We start from the raw sequence: 16,964 nt of genomic DNA, 5'->3' as shown, positions 1-16,964 counted from the left end.
CATTTTTTGAACACTTTCTGAGCCTATGTTTGATTGAAGACATCTTATAGCCACAGCAATACTATAATAAAATATCAACAATGTATAGCTGCAGTATTTTACTATCATAATAATGTTGGCTGCTCTCAGTGATATTGGGTGAAGTGACTGGCGGCAGTCTGCCATGCAGGTAGACCTTTAACAGATTCTGTTTAGGTCACTGGAAGTGTGTGTTTCAATGCAGTGCTTTGTAATTTTGGGTGTGAGGCCCTGTTGGCTAGAGGTGAGAATTGAAATTAGGGAGTTTACAGGTTGGTTCGTGACATGGGAGGGGGCGGTTGTAGTTTTGTGCACTAAATCGGTGAACTTGGTTAACAACATTTGGGTGCTCTAGCAAAGATGGACAGTGACAGCTGCAAAATTCATTAGATTTATTTCCAGTAAACTATCCATAAGTCTAACGAGTCATTCTAAAGTAATGCCACCAATCTTACTCAAAAGGAATACATCCTTGGGTAATCAAACCCCTTTTCCTAAATGTTTTGGAAGCATCTTGAAATCTTTTAAACTCATCATGGAGTGGTCTGCAAGAATCATTCACGATTCAAAACCCATCCTAAAGTTCTCATGCAACCATCCTGAAGTAATCCCCACCCATCCTGAAGTTGTCATGGAGTCATCCTAGAGTAATCCAAAATCATCGTGGAGTAATCCCCACCCATCCTGAAGATCCCCACCCATCCTGAAGTTGTCATGGAGTCATCCTAGAGTAATCGGAAGTCATCCTGGAGTAATCCCAACTCATCCTGAAGTTGTCATGGAGTCATCCTAGAGTCATCCAAAGTCATCCAGGAGTAATCCCCACTCATCCTGAAGTTGTCATGGAGTCATCCTGGAGTAATCCAAGATCATCACTGGAAGTAATCCAAACTCATCCTGTAGTAGTTTCTGTGATAACTCTAGAGTCATCATCTCATTACATATTTTGGCCTGTTGGAATACTTCGGATGATCTTCCTGAACTATCCATGGATGACTCTAGAATGGAGTCATCGGATGACTCCAGAATGATTCCAGGATGATCTTCCTTTTTGACTTGGGATACCTTGGAACCGTATATCAGTTCTATAGTCATTGATTGTTATGTATGTAGGGGATGTAGCTCAGTGGTAGAGCGCATGCTTTGCATGTATGAGGCGGGTTCAAACCCCGGCATCTCCAGGGGAAATTTTTATTTATGCTTTCTGGTCTCAAAATGTACACCTATTGCACACTTCACAATTCGGCATTTCTATGCTGTATTCTTTGCACATGTAAGACTCGTGCTCCCACATAAGGTTTCATTATACCAAACGTTCTGCTGAACAGGGCTGTCACAGGTTTTTGTGAGGCCCTCTTGCAATTTTTTTGCACTGTCAGCAGCGGCACCACCAATAGGAAACGTGAATACTATCCCATTGAGTATGTGTGGAGGGCATAGCTATGATGATGAGCTTCTGGATGCTGCTGGGCTAAACTAAAATCTTTCTGTTGATCAATTGCACTTACAATCAAAGCGATTTCTAAGGTAAATCTCGAGAATAAACACACTGAAAATCTTGCAAAGATCATGTCACAGTCGCCCAACATATGTCACCTTCCACCAGTATGGAGGGTCATGAACCATGAGTCTACATGTACCATCTAGTCACATGAACTCTGTGCACATCACTGCTAATGTGAGCTTCAGTATGGCATTTCCACCATCCCTGCAAGAAGCATTCCAAATTTCATATGTGTTTTTGGCCTTGGCTTATTTGCTATATTCACAAAGGTACAACTGGAGTGCAGCGTTTTTCTCTGAATGCCAGTCAGACTGGATTCCAAGATCCAGACCTTATTGAGAGTCAAATTGATTGGTTTATGTTTCTGATGCCTGTCATTTAGTGCAAACAGAGTTTAAGAAGAGGGCTCCTGGAGGATCAATCCCATTCTACCCAGGGGGGAATTAGTTTGTACAACACAAATGAAAGGGTTGGGAGAGCAAAAGTTTTGGAGCTCCACCTTTACTACTTATGTAAAGCCTTCGTACATGGAATGTACAGATAGACACAGAAAAACAGACACCTCGGTTTCAAAAACAAAGAGCATTTTATAAATAGTTTTTGATGTCTTTCTATAGTTTTGACATAATGCTGAACATCATTCGTTTACAAGGAACATAAACAACAACAGTTTGTGTCATGAGGCAAACAGACAACGAACAAGTTAGTATTCTTGTTCAACCATTCGAAAACAGTAGACAATAATACACAAGCTACTGTCGCGCTCCCAGAAGGGGTGCGACAGGGGTCAAAATTAGGTGGACAAGTAAGAAAGCAAGTCTCTAGTACATGCGTTTGCATTCAACAGTCAAAGTTGATAACACTGTGCTTTGAGGGAGAGGGTGTCTACACCTGGTGTTTCGGCCGCGAAAGGGGGCTCTGATGAGCCTATTGATGTTGGGGCCTTGCTGTGTCTATCTGTACATTCCATGTGCAGAGGCTTTAAATAAGTAGTAAAGGTGGAGCTCCAAAACTTGTGCTCTCCCATACCTTTCATTTGTGTTGTACAAACTAATTTTGTGCAAACATACTTCACATTTTGATATCCCTGTGGCCTAAATGTTCCTGTATCCAGGTATAATATTTATTTTAACATTTTTATGTATAGTGCTTTATGTGGGACCCCGCTGCTCTAAACATAGTTGGTGTTACCACAAAATGTAATAGTACTTAATTTATTAACCTCAGAAGGATGAAGGGCTGATATAGCCCTGCTGAAATGTGAACTTTGAAATTCCAGGTTGGCACATGTCTGAATTGGGTTTTTACCTTGCTGAGCTGTGACAAGTATACTGTTTAAATCAACTGTGCAGTTAAAAAGAAACATATATTAGGATACTTGCCCACTAGCATCTGCTGTCCTTCAAGTGCTTTTATTAAAAATAATATAATCATACTATTGTCATGTCTAGTAGTGGCCCATGACATATTCCACCTGCTTCTAAGCACTGTATTAAGTGTTATATGAATAAGAAATGGACCCAGATCCAATGCATTACCGCATGCTCTACTTTGCAAAGCATATTGTCAGGCCTAGTACGATAGTCGCTTTTTTTGTTCCTCCCCTACCTTTCTGCACCCCTCTCCGTCACCTTTTGTTTTCTCCAGCTCTACCAGGAATGTCGTCAGGCCTAGTATTGCAGTAGCCTGTCTGTTTCCGTTTCCTTACCACTCCCCACTTCCTTCCTTATCTATGTTTCAGCTCTTGCACTATCTGAAATGCCGTCAGGCCGAGTACGATAGTTAATTTCACATCCTTACTGTTCATGGCCTGTAAGAAAGTCATTGGATTTTCCCTTGTTCCCTCCCTTTCCTTGAAGCGCTTTGAAACACATTGTCTGTAGGCGCTATATAAATAAACTATCATATCATGTCACATTGAAGGATCATTTTCTGGTAAAATAGCTCAGAGGGTTTAGTGCTCACTGCTGGAATCTATGTATGATCTGCACAGGTTTGAATCCTGGCCAGGATTACTCAAACTTTAATTCTTCTGAGGTCAACAAAAAAGTATTAATTTCAGTTGCCATGTAAGTATTTCACAACCAAGTGTTTCGTTGCTTCCTTGAGATATGTGTTGATCTTATTTATATCGGCATATGTGAAGCTGCATTAAAATGGGTTTTGAATGCATTGTTAAAGAGGTGATGGCACCTGCACACAGCTCGCTGGAGACAAATATAAAGGACCTTTCTTCTCTGACTACTTGCAGTAGCTCAGATTTGCCGACCATATCTTTAGTAGTGGATACCTGCACAATCTAATTTCCTGCCTTTTCCATTTAATTGGCTAATCAGATATTTGCAGATCTCAGAGCTATACATTGAGACACCATACACCCTTAGCTTTGCATCTTGTCATGATTTTGCTAGTGACAGGCACAGGTATATTTAAAAAGAAAGTGTAAATTGTGGGTTTATTTTATGGCTACCCCTGTGCAAGCTGTATCAGGGCCACAGATTAGTGGGTGTGGTGAGGGACTCAAACATCTAGTCATGATTTTCTTAATCAGTAGTTTTCCTCTTTCTGCTGACTTCCCCTTGATTCGTTTTGTACACGTTCCCGAAGATAGAAAAAATTAGTTTGCTCCCCCTGCGCCTGCCTCATGACGACCCTGCTGCTGGAAAACACACAATATTGGAACGCTCTGCCCGGGGCTAGTTGGTCATAGTTAGGCAGACCGTCGGATTTCCAAAGCCGTAGATATCACAGATTCTGGATCTCCTTCTGGAGAGAAAGAAACGAGGAGAGCAGGTCTAGTGGTAGGCGTCTGCCTTGGGCCTCGCTCTCCTAGAGGCCTTGCAGTACCTACTGACTTCTAAAACCGTGAATAGGGGAATGTTGATTTTCCGTAAAGCCACTTCCCCCAAAGCTTGTATCGCAGCCATGCAAATCCTGTTTACATTCTCCAGACCATGTCCATGAAACCCTGTGAGACAGGTTAGGTGGAGAGGGTGTGGGGAGTGTGGAGGCAAGGTGCGCAATGGGAGACGGGTTGCGTGGAAGGGGACACCAGCCCCAAAATAGACAGGTGGAAGGGAGAGTGCATAAGACTGACCCTGCTGGGGTAGGCCTTCACGGCTGCCTTCTGCAAAGTCAGTCTTATGTCTGCGGTTTTAGACGTAGACCAGCAAATCACTTAAAATGGCTCTGCACATTGAAAGGGCAGCTCTTGTTCTTTTGTGAAAGGAAGCAACTCCTCTAATTCAGCATTAACCAGTGCTTTCAGTAGGAGGATGATTTGAGGGGGGCTCAGTTAAGGTTGCGTGGCCTAAGTGGCGGGGAGGCAAAATTGCTTGGCAGTGGGGGTACCCAGCAAGGCCCTGGCTCGGGAGTACTTTTTGGCGACAGCCACGGCTCTGCCCCAGCTAATCTTGGTGGTGTATCAGAATAAAGAAGCTGGAACTTCTTGGTAAGCAGTACGGTACTTTATTCTACTTAAACAATGACCCTGTGCTCCCTTCGACATCTGACGTACACTCTCAACCGTCTCTCACTACTCACACCCATTTTACACCAGGCATCATACATTCCACAACACTACGCACTCACCATTCCAACCACCACTCACGCGGGAGGGAGCACAGATGAGAGCACTACACACAACCCTTTCCCCAACAAAAAACAAGCTTAGAACAATATGATCAGAACACACAAAACATGAACACAATTTACATTGTTGTAAACTAAAAAGAAACGACAGTGTTTCTGCGAAATCTCATGGAAAAGTTCCTAGCTCCTCAGTTCATCACGTAGTTTTCGGACCACACCGGAGGTTTCCTCATTCTTCCTCTCGACTCAATGCCTTGGCTGGTCGTAAAAAATCTCTTGCTCATCTCTCGAATTGGTAACTCTCTCGTCTGCAATCCTGTTAGCCTCCTTTGCAACATCCACATCACACAACCCATTTCTATCATTCACTTCACTGTCAAATTCTTCACAACGCTCACATGCCTTCCCATCTTCATCTACTTACCCGATTAATGTTCCAAATGGAACCATCCTGCATCCTGACAGCATTGTGAAACACTTCCTTTACTCTCAAAGGCCTGGAATACTTAGATTCTCCCTTTCTCACCAACCTTCCCTTCTTTATCCTCACTAAATCACCAGGCACTACTCGAGCCTGTCCAAAACCGCCACTCATTTCCTCACAGAAATTGGCACTTAGGTTTCTCCTGGCACTCTGCTCTCTCCTCATCTTCCTCACATTCACCCATACAGGATTCAAGGTTGAGTTGGGTTCTCTGCCTCTCATCAACAAAAATTTAGACTTCCCAGAGTCAGCCCGAACAGATGTCCTAACGGTCAATCATTTTTCCTGTATTGCCTTTTCTACTGGCATGTTGTTTCTGATGGCCTGTTCCACAGTTTCAACAACAACTCTATTACACCTCTCCACAGGCCCATTGGTTTGTGGATGATAGTAAGCTGAACATTTCCATTGAATGGGGAGGCAGATTCATGTATCATGATATTATAAGAAAACATGTTCACGCTGGCTCTGCCAATATATGGCAGTATCCTTCTGTAATCATGATTTCAAGTATTGTAATGATGCATTCTCATCCTTATGTTTACAACTATGCCTCATCCATGTTCCAACAATATGGACAGGTCCACCATTGATCAATCTCTTGGACTGTATAAAACATAATAGCAAAAATTGTACTGAGGTAAACGCAACTTAATTCTTTGCAACCATGTTCCAATCATATCCTGATAATATAGATGTGCTTGTGCATAGCACATAACTACCTTCAGGTATACCCCAAAAAAGGTACAACTATTATAGGCTTTTTATCTTTTGTTTACCCCATATGCACATCTAATTTTCTACATGCATCCCGAAGCACCAAAACAAACAAAATGGTGGCCGGCGCGTGATGGCATCATTAACACGATGACATTATCGTGCATGCTAATGCTGGTGCCATTTTCCCCATTAAACGCTGTCCTCTGGTCACAGAGGTCCACCCACAGTGGATCCTGTTGACCATAGGCAGCGGTACTCCGAAAATAAAAGTAAGGTAAGTACCAAGATTAGACCTGCCAACATTTATCTTTTAATGATAGTCAAATGGTGAATCTCTTAGCAGTAAGGATACTGATTAGCTTTTTTCATCCCAGTAGACAAATCAGACAACAGGAAAACACAGGAGATGTGGGTCTAGACCCTGCTACCATAAGATATGTGATATTAATGATACCTTAAACATCACTAGAAACTCAGAAAAGTCTGTAAAAGAATCCAGAACCAGACAGCAATACCTGTATTTTCAGATTCGAGGATTCCACTGGAACTGAAGAGATCTAGACAACAGATCATAGGACAGCGCATCAGTGCTAGAAATTCATCATATATGAAGCATTCACGGGAGCATTAGAAACACAGGCAGGTAAATACAAACAATGTAAGAAATACCTCAATGTGATACTATATTTACATTCCTAACAATTACCATTATACTTGGTTATCTTTTGCAGAAAATTGGTCCCTGAAGGAATGGCTATGTCTTAACAATAAATGCTTCATTTTTTCAATGAAGAATTAATATCTTTATTTTGTAATTTTAATGAAAATATTGTAAAAGCCTCAAAGGTATAACAAATTACTATCTCTATATATCAGACATTCTCAAAAGGTCCTTCCAGAAGACTGTGCAATTCTAACCCAGTCAAAATCTTCAAGCTTAGTATCCTTCTGCCAGGGCATACTCCTGTTGACTTTGCCTTTAAAAATGCCATGCCGCAATGCGAACATCAATCCAAACAGGCTGTACAATGTAAGCCAGTCTAGACACTTAATAACACTTATGTTTGATTTACCCCTGAATCCCAGAATAAAATGACATGCCACAGTAAGAAATGGATAGACCTGCTGCCAAGAAATGGCAGTCTAGCCACGTAATAACAGATCATCCTTTATTTTGACAACCAGATTCTTTACTGGGTGTCTATGATAGGTGCCATGAAAGAAATGCTGTTATTGCCGTACCCTGCATTCACTAACTTTCACACACAGCATTCACTTACTCATTCACAAGTGCACCCATACATCATAGTAAACTCACTCATTCACACACTCATTTTATAATTCATAATGAATGTAAATCTTACCCGCTCAAAGCCCCGGTCTGGGCTCCGCTCTGCTGCTGCCTCCAGAAAGTCCTCTGGCTTCTGTGCAGCACAAACATGAACCAGGAAGCAAAGAGCACTTCCTAATTCCTGCACATGCACGCAGGAGCTGAAGACCTCCATTGAGAGCGCTCTGGTCCGTTTGGATGTGCAGAGAGACGCAGGTCCGGCCCCTCGCAATTTCAAACATGCGGTACCAGTGACTGCATCCCCAATGGGCCATTAAAGGCTGGGGAAGCAAAATGCTGCAGTCTTGCATGGCCCATTGAACTTGTGCACTGTGGTATGAAATATCAACGGTAAAACACATTTCGCTTTGACAGTTCAAGCCGACCCAGGAGCGCTCCCTGAGCTGCAACAAGCATCTGAGGGAGCGCTCTGTTTTTTCACTGACTGGCTCGGCTCCTTCATGATGGCTGACAGTATGGGCAGGTCAGCGCCCCATCGCCCATTATGGACGAGCCTCCCCTGTCTAGCCCTTAATTGCGAGTGTTAATAGGGAACATTCGGAATGTAGTGAATAAGGCTGCCTTGTCAGTTATCACTTTGCACAAGTAAATCGTAAAGGAAAATATGCATGCATAAATATTTCTTCTATTTTGTTCACAATGCATGATTCAGGAAGTTTAAAGAATCCATGCTGCCAAATGCATTTAACAGCAAGCAGAAACTGCACTCTTACTTGTTTTAAACCACATTTCACTGTAGCATAAAAATGCATTTGTTTTCACACATCCATAATAGCAAGGTCCATTTCACTACCTTGCTTAGTGCTGAATGGGTTTATGATATACAACATTTGCTACAGAATAAATAATGATCGCTGACTAAGAGCATTCTGTGAGGATATCTGGAGCCCTAGGGCCTTCGATAGCTCAGTTGGTAGAGCGGAGGACTGTAGTGGGAATCCAGATATCCTTAGGTCGCTGGTTCAAATCCGGCTCGAAGGACATTTTGTACTTTTTTCTTTTTTACTACATTTTAAACATGGATGATATTCAAACTCATGGGAGCAATTGTACTTCCAACCGCTGCCCGGTCTGCGCAGTATTGTGGCATGAGCTTGAGCTACTGCGGGTGGCAGGGTGAGCCATACGAGATCTTTTATGGGCCATAAGAGATCGAAGCATCGTCAAAAGCTTGTAGAGATAGACACGGATGTAAATAAATTGCCGTGAATTGTGACTAGGGGAAGTGATGGTCGGGTAGTGAGAGAACCCGAAGAGGGATAAGTATCCGCATTCGAACCTGGCCGCCATCTTAGAATGGGGTGTATTATTTCTACTCAATGGAACTCTGTCCGTAACACACGCAGGAGTACAAAACAGCTGGCGCTATCGATAACCCAGGCTTGATCCTGGAAATACAAATCACACACGTTATTTTGTATTCGTATTCTTTGAAAGCTAATGTCAATTTTCATTTTTGAGATAATTATTAACCCTGTCAAAATGTGTCTTACTGCCGAGCCTGATTTATTCGTACACAGAAACAAACTGTTTTCTGCGCTGACTCTGGGCTTTGAAATGCTGAAGACACAGCTCTGAGGTGAAGAACTTTCATTATTAGTCCGCATTCACGCACCTTCTCCTGGAATAAAACACGGTACGGCGTGGCTACCTGGTCCACCATCATCACGCAGCCCTGTGCATTTAAGGACTGGACTGACTGAAGTGAGATTCAGACAGGCGATCCTAACTGGTACAATAATAAGAACGTTCGTTGTAGGAGATTGATGTATTGTACTGTGAGAAGTCCCAGCCTCTAAGCAATTTTTTTTATATCCTAAATGGATTATACACAGAGTGCTCCATGACCTAATCACAAAAGTATACACCAATCACACTGATGTACGATACCTTGGAACCGTATATCAGTTCTATAGTCATGCATTGTAATGTATCTAGGGGATGTAGCTCAGTGGTAGAGCGCATGCTTTGCATGTATGAGGCCCCGGGTTCAATCCCCGGCATCTCCAGGGGAAATTTTTATTTATGCTTTCTGGTCTCAAAATGTACACCTATTGCACACTTCACAATTCTACATTTCTATGCTGTATTCTTTGCACATGTAAGACTCGTGCTCCCACATAAGGTTTCATTATACCAAACTTTCTGCTGAACAGGGCTGTCACAGGTTTTTGTGAGGCCCTCTTGCAATTTTTTTGCACTGTCAGCAGCGGCACCACCAATAGGAAACGTGAATACTATCCCATTGAGTTTGTGTGGAGGGCATAGCTATGATGATGAGCTTCTGGATGCTGCTGGGCTAAACTAAAATCTTTCTGTTGATCAATTGCACTTACAATCAAAGCGATTTCTAAGGTAAATCTCGAGAATAAACACACTGAAAATCTTGCAAAGATCATGTCACAGTCGCCCAACATATGTCACCTTCCACCAGTATGGAGGGTCATGAACCATGAGTCTACCTGTACCATCTAGTCACATGAACTCTGTGCACATCACTGCTAATGTGAGCTTCAGTATGGCATTTCCACCACCCCTGCAAGAAGCATTCCAAATTTCATATGTGTTTTTGGCCTTGGCTTATTTGCTATATTCACAAAGGTACAACTGGAGTGCAGCGTTTTTCTCTGAATGCCAGTCAGACTGGATTCCAAGATCCAGACCTTATTGAGAGTCAAATTGATTGGTTTATGTTTCTGATGCCTGTCATTTAGTGCAAACAGAGTTTAAGAAGAGGGCTCCTGGAGGATCAATCCCATTCTACCCAGGGGGGAATTAGTTTGTACAACACAAATGAAAGGATTGGGAGAGCAAAAGTTTTGGAGCTCCACCTTTACTACTTATTTAAAGCCTTCGCACATGGAATGTACAGATAGACACAGAAAAACAGACACCTCGGTTTCAAAAACAAAGAGCATTTTATAAATAGTTTTTGATGTCTTTCTATAGTTTTGACATAATACTGAACATCATTCGTTTACAAGGAACATAAACAACAACAGTTTGTGTCATGAGGCAAACAGACAACGAACAAGTTAGTATTCTTGTTCAACCATTCGAAAACAGTAGACAATAATACACAAGCTACTGTCGCGCTCCCAGAAGGGGTGCGACAGGGGTCAAAATTAGGTGGGCAAGTAAGAAAGCAAGTCTCTAGTACATGCGTTTGCATTCAACAGTCAAAGTTGATAACACTGTGCTTTGAGGGAGAGGGTGTCTACACCTGGTGTTCCGGCCGCGAAAGGGGGCTCTGATGAGCCCATTGATGTTGGGGCCTTGCTGTGTCTATCTGTACATTCCATGTGCGAAGGCTTTAAATAAGTAGTAAAGGTGGAGCTTCAAAACTTGTGCTCTCCCATACCTTTCATTTGTGTTGTACAAACTCATTTTGTGCAAACATACTTCACATTTTGATATCCCTGTGGCCTAAATGTTCCTGTATCCAGGTATAATATTTATTTTAACATTTTTATGTATAGTGCTTTATGTGGGACCTGCTGCTCTAAACATAGTTGGTGTTACCACAAAATGTAATAGTACTTAATTTATTAACCTCAGAAGGATGAAGGGCTGATATAGCCCTGCTGAAATGTGAACTTTGAAATTCCAGGTTGGCACATGTCTGAGTTGGGTTTTTACCTTGCTGAGCTGTGACAAGTATACTGTTTAAATCAACTGTGCAGTTAAAAAGAAACATATATTAGGATACTTGCCCACTAGCATCTGCTGTCCTTCAAGTGCTTTTATTAAAAATAATATAACCATACTATTGTCATGTCTAGTAGTGGCCCATGACATATTCCTCCTGCTTCTAAGCACTGTATTAAGTGTTATATGAATAAGAAATGGACCCAGATCCAATGCATTACCGCATGTTCTACTTTGCAAAGCATATTTTCAGGCCTAGTACGATAGTCGCTTGTTTTGTTCTTCCCCTACCTTTCTGCACCCCTCTCCCTCACCTTTTGTTTTCTCCAGCTCTACCAGGAATGTCGTCAGGCCTAGTATTGCAGTCGCCTGTCTGTTTCCGTTTCCTTACCACTCCCCCCTTCCTTATATATGTCTTAGCTCTTGCACTATCTGAAATGCCGTCAGGCCGAGTACGATAGTTAATTTCACATCCTTACTGTTCATGGCCTGTAAGAAAGTCATTGGATTGTCCCTTGTTCCCTCCCTTTCCTTGAAGCGCTTTGAAACACATTGTTTATAGGCGCTATATAAATAAACTATCATATCATGTCACATTGAAGGATAATTTGCTGGTAAAATAGCTCAGAGGGTTTAGTGCTCACTGCTGGAATCTATGTATGATCTGCACAGGTTTGAATCCTGGCCAGGTTTACTCAAACTTTAATTCTTCTGAGGTCAACAAAAAAGTATTAATTTCAGTTGCCATGTAAGTATTTCACAACCGAGTATTTCGTTGCTTCCTTGAGATATGTGTTGATCTTATTTATATCGGCATCTGTGAAGCTGCATTAAAATGGTTTTTGAATGCATTGTTAAAGAGGTGATGGCACCTGTACACAGCTCTCTGGAGACAAATATAAAGGACCTTTCTTCTCTGACTACTTGTAGTAGCTCAGATTTGCCGACCATATCTTTAGTAGTGGATAACTGCACAATCTAATTTCCTGCCTTTTCCATTTAATTGGCTAATCAGATATTTGCAGATCTCAGAGCTATACATTGAGACACCATACACCCTTAGCTTTGCATCTTGTCATGATTTTGCTAGTGACAGGTGTTAGGAAAGATTTCGTAATTGTAGGTAATTTTCCTTCCATGTGGCAACCCCTAAACTTTTTGCTGTTGTTTTTCACCTTGTTCTTGACTTTGCCAGAGAAGTGCAGCCTTCTGCCGCACTCCTCTGGGCTTTCGCTCCTTTCTTACGGGGAAACTGACATGCCCTTAAGACTGTCAGTACCGGGGAACGATGTTTCCCGTAGTTTCTTTTATCATGTTGCGGCTTTCGTGCAACATGACACAAGAGGGCACTGTAAGCTAAGTTACAGCTCTCTTGGGTCTCTAGCCTTCTACAGGCCCTAGATACTCGTTTAGGATTGTATCTGATCGGTGCAAGTGATTCAGGTACGGGAATGGTGGCAGCGATCCTTTCTTGTGTTTTGAGCTCCTTTTGGCGTTCTAAGCGCGTTTTTCGCGCTTATCCCAAAATGGTGGCCTGGCTCCCAAAATGGCCAGACCACGAGGCTCCTTTGTCCTGTCCGCTGACCGTCTTGCTCCCTTCACCTTCCCCAGGTCGAGCCGACCCGGGGCCTTCCTTATTTGGGCATGTACTTTCCCGCGAAACACGGATGCTTTTGCGGGCTTCTACATGTCTTGTGTGTGCCTCCAGGATGTGGGCTGGGATGTCTGGTCCCAATACACATCCTGGGTGCCAGAGAGTCGAGGGTGGTGTGAATGCCTGGGACCACCGTGGTCCGTGATTGGTCCACGAATGGTGTGAGTGTTGATGAGCGGATCTCCCATTGGGTCCCCTCCGTTTTGGCGCGAAGGGAACCGTGGATAAGAGGGGGCTGGAAACACCACTACCATGTCGATCTCCTGAGTTCTCACGAACGAAGGAATACAGGAGCCAAGTATCCTGCAACCAAGAGGCTGGACCGAGGAATCGCTGGTGACCCGCTGAAGGACTTCTCCTCTGCACTGCTGTCACCTTGTGAAACCCTTTTCACCTTTGATCGAACCAGAAGGCCTGTACTGGTACTTCGACCCTTGGAATAGCGGGAACAGCTATTCTCTGCATCTTCACCATCTCCTGCCAGTAAGCCTTCGGAAGCGTCTCTGGGCCATCCAGCTGACTGACCAGCTTACACGGGAGTCTTGCTCTGTAACCGCCGCCAGGTTGTGTAGTATTTCGAGTCCTTGTCACTCTCACACGCTTCGTACACTTGGCGTTCCCAGGTCTGAAGTGAGTAGTGTACATTTGGCTCAGATACACACGGCCGCTCCGTTGCCCTGCTGTGGTAACAAACTGTGCGGGTTTCTTCGATTGGGACGTCTTTTTACTCAACACGACGACGAGGCGTCCCTGCTCTTCTGAACCTACCAGCTGCTGAAACTGACGCGGAGAAGCCTGGGTCTGCTTGCATCGGGGACCGGTGAGTAGCATAGCTAGGATCTGGTCGCCCTCCTGCAGGAGCCCATTGCTTTTCCCCGCTGTGTCAAACAGCACCCTTTTCCGTACTCGCGCTCTGCTTCTGCCCACTGTGGAGGCTGCGCTTGAGTCGCGGAACTTGTTCTTCTTCTTTTGTGCACTAAACTGAACTGCCTGATTTCCCTCAAAGAGCTTCTCCTTTTGCCCGTTGGCACCAGCGCGTGCAGGTACTTTTGAGCACAAGGCTCCACTCTTCGCAGGGCTCGGACTTCCATCTAGTTAGGTGCCTCTGAAGGCGAAGTGGGTCTAAGCATTATTGCGCACTGCCTGTTTTCCCTCCCTTTTAGGTGGACTACACATTTCGTGCATATAACGCTTGAGACTTGTTGTATTTGTATATATATTGTGTTGATATGGTATGTGTTGGTTTACTATCGTTATATTGTGATTTTCTCGCTACGGTCATTGTTTTAAAGGCCTTGAAATAAATGTGTATATATTTTTAATATAACAACTGTTTGGAGTAGTTTGTAAGTGATCTTGCTTTGTGTGCTCATTGCGGGCTTTCAGTCACCCTCACCCCTCTTGAGACCTAGTCTTGACCGCCGCGATCGCTACCTTGATTGGTCTGGCTCGTCCAGAGGTTACCCTGTTCCAAGTAATTAGGTTGGCCTTCTGAACTTCTGCGCCACCAGAACAGAGTTCAGAAATCCGTCTTAACAAATTGGTGTACAGCGGTGGGATACGACTGAAGGTATCCAGTGTTGCGCACGAACTAAGGCATTTCAGGTTATTCCAACCAGGACACGTAGTGAATGGTTGTAGTATAACTTTAAAAAGGCCATAGTCCTATCTAACAGTATGGCAACAAATACCTTGTTAACTTTAAATGCTTCCAAATCAGAAACATTGAAAAAGATGTGTGCGGAGAGAGGTGTTTCCTCTCAAGGCACGAAATTGGAAATGATCCAAAGAATCATGGTGTGGCAAGAAGCGCAGCTTGACGCTATAACTTCTGAGGACAGTGCGGAAGGTGGTGGGGCTGCTCTCACTGGTAGAACCGAAGGTTCTGCCGCTGCACTGATCCATCGCGACCACGAGGACAGGGAGGACGAGATGTCTAATGTTTCCTCTGCCAGTGCTGATGGGGAGGCTATGCTTGAATTCAAGAAGCAAGAGCTGCGGTTTAGGCAGCAGGAGCTTGAATTCAGCATAGCCAAACTAAAAATCGAACAGGCAGAAAAACAAAAAGACAGGGATCACCAGTTGGAACTGGCCAAGCTTCAGGTTGCAAATGGGTCCAAGGGTCCTGTACATGGGTCTGGGGCCTCCTCTCATCCACGGTTTCCGAAAGATCTGCTCAGTGTGTATGAGGAAAGGAATGACATTATGGACTGGCTGAATGCGTTTGAGTATGCATGCGAAGTTCAACAAGTTGACAATGCTGATAAGATTGCCTGGTTACTCAGCAGACTGCCCCATTCTGGCTGTAGTGCCATTATGGAAATGTCGAAGGCTGAGCGAGCTGATTTCGCAATGTTAAAGCAAACTCTCATTTTAAAGTTTGGGAAGACTCCGGCCCAATATTTGAAACGTTTCAGAGAGTATAAGAAAAAGGAAGGTGGTACTTGGGTATCTTATGTCACTGAGTCCTTGAAAAACTTAACTGGCTGGGTCGAAGGTTATAAGGTTTCTACCTTCGAAGGCATGATAAATCTTGTCATGCTGGAACACATTTTTGCATCTTCTTCCCCGGAGCTTAAGCAGCATTTGGCCGATTCGAAGGAGATAGATCCTAAGAAGCTGGCCATTGCAGCCGACTTATGGTGTCACATCGAGTGTCCCATAAGGACAAAACTCATCCTGGTAAGCAGGAGGAAGGGAAAAAGTCCAAAGATAAGGAGGGTGGAGAATCTGATAAATCTTCTTCTCATAAGGGCCACAAAAAGAAAAATAAGGGTAAGACACAAGAGAACTCACAGGGTAGTGGAGGTCAGCCTCCGAAACAGAACTCTGGTTACAATAAGCCTCCCTATGTAAACAGACCGAATGGATCTTGTTTTGCTTGTGGAGCAACTGACCACATGAAGGGGGATCCCCGGTGTAAGGTTAGACCTTTGGGGGTCCACTCCGCTAATCTGGCCTTCTCCTCCTACGAGGAAGAAGAGATCACAGGAGCATCCTTCTGCTCAGACTCATTTCCCAGCGGGATAGAGGCTGAGGTAGTTTTAGTGTCCCTGGGTTCCTGGGAGCCTAAAGTCGCAGAGGCTTATGCTAGGATTCCGGATAATACCAAGCACTACTTTAAAGACAGTGTGCTGATCAATGGAGTAGATACTCCAGCTCTTAGGGATAGTGGGTGCAGTCGCACTGTAGTGGATTCTACCTTGGTAGACTCAGAGGAAGTTGCCAGAGCTACTCTGATGCCCACTAAGTTGGCTGACGGCCCACTCCGTATGTTCCCAGTAATACCTGTAAATCTTACTTTAAATGGTACAGCAGTCAGGATTCCAGTGAGCATTCAGAGAAACGTCCCGGGAAAGGTCTTGTTAGGTAATGATCTCAGAGCTTTAGGGCTCGTAGGAGACACTGCCGAAAGACCCTACACACGGTCTCAAGCACGGGCAGCATTGGCCAAGACCAATACGCTGCCCCAGCCGAAGGGGAAACCCAAGGCGAAAGGAGTCGACAAGTCAAGACGAGGGAAAGAGAATATTCCCCCGAGCTCGCCTACCACTGCGGTGGAGGAAGTTGGTCAATCGCCCGGGCCTGACGAGGAGGTGGCGATGCCTGAAGTATTTGACCCCAACGATCATCCTGAACTAAAAGACTTGTTAGTTGAAGGAGGTCCTGATAGGGACGAATTCAGTAAAGGCCAACGTGAGTGCCCATCTCTGGAAGGCCTAAGGAGACAGGCCTGCTCCCAGCTTGAGGGTGAACCTCCTGGGACGCACAGGATTTATTGGGAAGGTGGACTCCTGTATAGTGAGCCCACAGAGTCTACAGAAGGAGACCATAGGAGGTTGGTGGTTCCCCTTGCTGTTAGGCCCTTCCTCCTGCAGTTGGCGCATGAAGTTCCCCTTGCTGGTCACCTTGGTATGAAGAGGACCAAGCAAAGGTTATCCATGCACTTCTACTGGCCCAAGATGGGGGTGCAAGTAGAAAGTCACTGCAGGAG

At 44.1% G+C, this 16,964-nt stretch overlaps 3 non-coding genes across 3 annotated transcripts; all 3 read left to right on the top strand.

The window, feature by feature from the left end:
• Positions 1–1,130: 1,130 nt before the first annotated feature.
• Positions 1,131–1,199, top strand: TRNAA-UGC (transfer RNA alanine (anticodon UGC)). Its single transcript has one exon. It is a non-coding gene; the product is annotated as a tRNA-Ala (tRNA).
• Positions 1,200–8,563: 7,364 nt separating this feature from the next.
• TRNAY-GUA (transfer RNA tyrosine (anticodon GUA)) lies at positions 8,564–8,649 on the top strand. Its single transcript is given in 2 exon segments — positions 8,564–8,600; positions 8,614–8,649. It is a non-coding gene; the product is annotated as a tRNA-Tyr (tRNA).
• Positions 8,650–9,605: 956 nt separating this feature from the next.
• On the top strand, positions 9,606–9,677 carry TRNAA-UGC (transfer RNA alanine (anticodon UGC)). Its single transcript has one exon. It is a non-coding gene; the product is annotated as a tRNA-Ala (tRNA).
• The last annotated feature ends 7,287 nt before the right edge of the window (positions 9,678–16,964 follow it).

This window comes from Ambystoma mexicanum, assembly GCF_040938575.1.
Source record: "Ambystoma mexicanum isolate Mex_15411 chromosome 12 unlocalized genomic scaffold, UKY_AmexF1_1 Mex_chr12_unloc.2, whole genome shotgun sequence".
Classification (NCBI taxonomy): Eukaryota; Metazoa; Chordata; class Amphibia; order Caudata; family Ambystomatidae; genus Ambystoma; species Ambystoma mexicanum.
This window is presented reverse-complemented; position numbering and strand designations above follow the sequence as displayed.